Source organism: Mercenaria mercenaria, chromosome 13 (assembly GCF_021730395.1).
Source record: "Mercenaria mercenaria strain notata chromosome 13, MADL_Memer_1, whole genome shotgun sequence".
Lineage (NCBI taxonomy): Eukaryota > Metazoa > Mollusca > Bivalvia > Venerida > Veneridae > Mercenaria > Mercenaria mercenaria.
In genome coordinates, this window is record NC_069373.1 from 80,259,586 (window position 1) to 80,264,133 (window position 4,548).

Consider the following 4,548-nt stretch of genomic DNA (forward strand, 5'->3'; position numbering starts at 1 on the left):
CTGTGGCAGTAAGAACCTGCACTGGACGCAATTGGGCACCATTGACCTTAGGTCTACGACCTTGGCAAACTGTTTGGAATGCATCCTCATCTTTCTTTTCCAGTCCCCTTTGAAAATATATAAGCACAGTATTATGTATAATGCAAAAAATAAAAATGATGAATTTAAGTATGTATGGGGTTTGTGATTATTATGTTTGTGGAAAGGTTGTGCTTTATTATGCCCCCCTTTGAAAAAGGAGGGGTATATTGTTTTGCAGATGTCGGTCGTTCGGTCGGTCGGAAGTAGACCAATCCGTTTCCAGATGATAACTCAAGAATGCTTGGGCCTAGGATCATGAAAGTTGATAGGGAGGTTGGTCATCACCAGCAGATGACCCCTATTGATTTTGAGGTCTGTATGTCAAGGTCAAGGTCACAGTGACCCTGAATAGTAAAATGGTTTCCGGATGATAACTCAAGAACACTTGGGCCTAGGATCATGAAAGTTGATAGGGAGGTTGGTAATGACCAGCAGATGACCCCTATTGATTTTGAGGTCAGTATGTTAAAGGTCAAGGTCACAGTGACCCTGAACAGTAAAACGGTTTCCGGATGATAACTCAAGAACACTTGGGCCTAGGATCATGAAAGTTGATAGGGAGGTTGGCAATGACCAGCAGATGACCCCTATTGATTTTGAGGTCAGTATGTTAAAGGTCAAGGTCACAGTGACCCTGAACAGTAAAACGGTTTCCGGATGATAACTCAAGAACGCTTAGGCCTAGGGTCACGAGCCTTGATAGGGAGGTTGGTAATGACCAGCAGATGACCCCTATTGATTTTGAGGTCAGTATGTCAAAGGTCAAGGTCACAGTGACCAGGAACAGTTAAATGGTTTCCAGGAAATAACTCGAGAACGCTTGGGCCTAGTGTCAGTAAAATTGATAGTTAGGTTGGCCATGACCAGCAGATGACCCCTATTGATTTTGAGGTCATTAGGTCAAAGGTCAAGGTTACATTGGCCAGGTACTGTTAAATGGTGTCTGATCTTCTTGTCCAAAACCATAGGGCCTAGGGCTTTGATATTTTGTATGTAGCAAAATCTAGTGGTTCTCTAGCAAGAATGTTCAGATTATTTCCCTGGGGTCAAATATGACCCCACCCCTAGGGTCACGTGGTTTATATAGACTTATATAGGAAAAAACTTTGAAAACCTTCTTGTCCAAAACCACAGGGCCTAGGGCTTTGATATTTTGTATATGACATCATCTAGTGGTCCTCTACTAAGATTATTCGAATTATTCCCCTAGGGTCAAATATGGCTGTGCCCTGGGGGTCACATGGTTTACATATACTTATATAGGGAAAAACTTTGAAAATCTTCTTGTCCAAACCACAAAGACTTTGGCTTTGGTAATTTGTAATGTACCATCATTTAGTGGTTCTCTTCCAAGTTTGTTCAAGTTATCCCTCTCGGGTCAAATATGGCCCCGCCCCAGAGGTCATATGGTTCATATAGACTTATACAGGGAAAAACTCAGAATCTTCATGTCCATAACTTACATCATTCAAATTTGGACCACATGTATAGTTTTGAGTGGCAAGATGAACCTTGCCATGAGATGACCTTGATCTTGACCTAGTGACCTACTTTCACATTTCTGTACCTACAGCCTTCAAATTTGGATCACATACATAGGTTTGTGTACTGAAAAACACTTTGACCTTGTTATTGACCTAGTGACCTACTTTCACATTTTTGAAGGTACAGGCTTCAAATTTGGACCACATGCATAGTTTTTTTGTTCCAAAATAAAATTTGACCTTGATTTTGACCTAGTGACCTACTTTCACATTTCTCAAGCTACAGCCTTCAAATATGAACCACAAGCATAGTTTTGTGTACTGAAATGAACTTTGATCTTGAGATTGACCTAGTGACCTACTTTCACATTTCTGAAGGTACAGGCTTCAAATTTGGACCACTTGCATAGTTTTGTGTTCCAAAATGGAATTTGACCTTGATTTTGACCTAGTGACCTACTTTCACATTTCTCAAGCTACAGTCTCCAAATTTGAAGTACATGCATAGTTCTGTCTACCGAAATGAACTTTACCTTGAAATTGATCTAGTGACCTGCTTTCACATTTCTCAAGGCACCGCTTTCAATTTTGGACCACATACACATTGTTTTATACCTAAATGAAAATTGACCTTGATTTTGACCTTGAGCTATTCTTGAAATTTGGAACATTCAAAAATGGCTCAGTGGATGGCGCCAAGATCAATCTGTAATCTCTTGTTAGGTTAATAGGTTAAAGGTCAAGGTCAGATTAAACCAGAATGGTAGAACTTTTGTTTACAGTGAGCATATAATTTCTGTTCCTTGTGCAATTACTGAATGCATCAAGGGGGGCATTTCGTGTTCGACGAGCTCTTGTTTATTCCTAAGTTCCCCATTCTTAAGTTCTTGTTGATAATTCCACTATCCTTTTTGAATATGACAAAATTACTTCACATCTGACACATGCAGGAAATATCCATCTACAGCTTGGGACAAAAACCTCTATGTCTGACTCTGGGCTACCCTAGGGATTAAACATTAATCCCTGAATCTTCCCTCCGGGAGACTTTCTGTCTCTAGTTTTCCCTTGGATAACTACCTGTGGCACAGATGGCCCAGGCACCTCTACCTCTGACACAAACAGAAAAGGTGGGAGAGGCACCTGTACCTCTGGTACAAAAGAGAAAGGATCCACCTTTGGCACAGGACCCACCTCATTGGTGCCAGGTGGACTAGCTGTGGCAGTAGGAACCTGCACTGGACGCAATTGGTCACCATTGACCTTAGCTCTCCAACCCTGGCAAACTGGTTGGAATGCATCCTTATCTACCTTTTCCAGTCCCCTTTAAAAATGTATAAGCACATTATTATGTATAATGCAAAAAAATAAAGAATATGAATTTAAATATATATAGGGGTGTGATTATTATGTGTGTGGAAAGATTGTGCTTTATTTATTCCTAAGTTCCCCATTCTTAAGTTCTTGTTGATAGTTACACTATCCTATTTGAATATGACAAAATTACTTCACATCTGAAACTTGCAGGAAATATCTGTCTACAGCTTGGGACAAAAACCTCTACATCTAACTCAGGCCTACCCTTGGGATTAAACACATATCCCTGAATCTCCCCTCCCAGAGTCTCCATGTCTCTGGTGTTCCAAGTGATAACAACCTGTGGCACAGATGACCCAGGCACCTCTACCTCTGGGACAAAAAGAAAAGTTGGGAGAGGCACCTGTACCTCTGGTACAAAAGGGTAAGGATCCACCTTGGGTACAGGACCCACCTCACTGGTGGACTAGCTGTGGCAGTAAGAACCTGCACTGTATGCAATTGGGCACCATTGACCTTAGCTCTCCAACCATGGCAAACTGGTTGGAATGCATCCTCATCTTCCTTTTCCAGTCCCCTTTAAAAATGTATAAGCACAGTATTATGTATAATGCAAAAAATAAAAAAGATGAATTAAAATATATATGGGGGGTGAGATTATTATGTGTGTGGAAAGATTGTGCTTTATTTATTCCTAAGTTCCCCATTCTTAAGTTCTTGTTGATAGTTCCACTATCCTATTTGAATATGACAAAATTACTTCACATCTGATACTTGCAGGAAATATCCGTCTACAGCTTGGGACAAAAACCTCTACATCTAACTCAGGCCTACCCTTGGGATTAAACACATATCCCCGAATCTCCCCTCCCAGAGTCTCCATGTCTCTGGTGTTCCAAGTGATAACAACCTGTGGCACAGATGACCCAGGCACCTCTACCTCTGGGACAAAAAGAAAAGATGGGAAAGGCACCTGTACCTCTGGTACAAAAGGGAAAGGATCCACCTTGGGTACAGGACCCACCTCACTGGTGGACTAGCTGTGGCAGTAAGAACCTGCACTGGACGCAATTGGGCACCATTGACTTTAGCTCTTCAAGCCTGGCAAACTGGTTGGAATGCATCCTTACCTTCCTTTTCCAGTTCCCTTTAAAAATGTATAAAACATAGTATTATTTATAATGCAAAAAAGAAAAAAGTATATGAATTTGAATATATTGGTGATTATTGTGTGTGTGGAATGATTGTGCTTTATTTATTCCTAAGTTCTCCATCCGTAAGTTCTTGTTGTTAGTTCCACTATCCTATTTGAATATGACAGAATTACTTGACATCTGACACATGCAGGAAATATCTGTCTATAGCTTGGGAGAAAAACCTCTACATCTAACTCAGGCCTACCCTCGGGATTAAACATTAATCCCTAAATGTCCCCTCCCAGAGACTTTCTGTCTCTGGTTTTTAATCCCCCGCCGTGGCAGAGGGATTATAGGAATGGTCTGCGACCATCCTTCCGTCCGTAACAAAATTGTGTCCGGTCCATATCTCCTAAACCCCTTGAAGGATTTTCATGATACTTGGGTCAAATGATCACCTCATCAAGACGATGTGCAGAACCCATAAGTCAGCCTTGTAAGTTCAAGGTCAAGGTCACAACTCAAGGTCA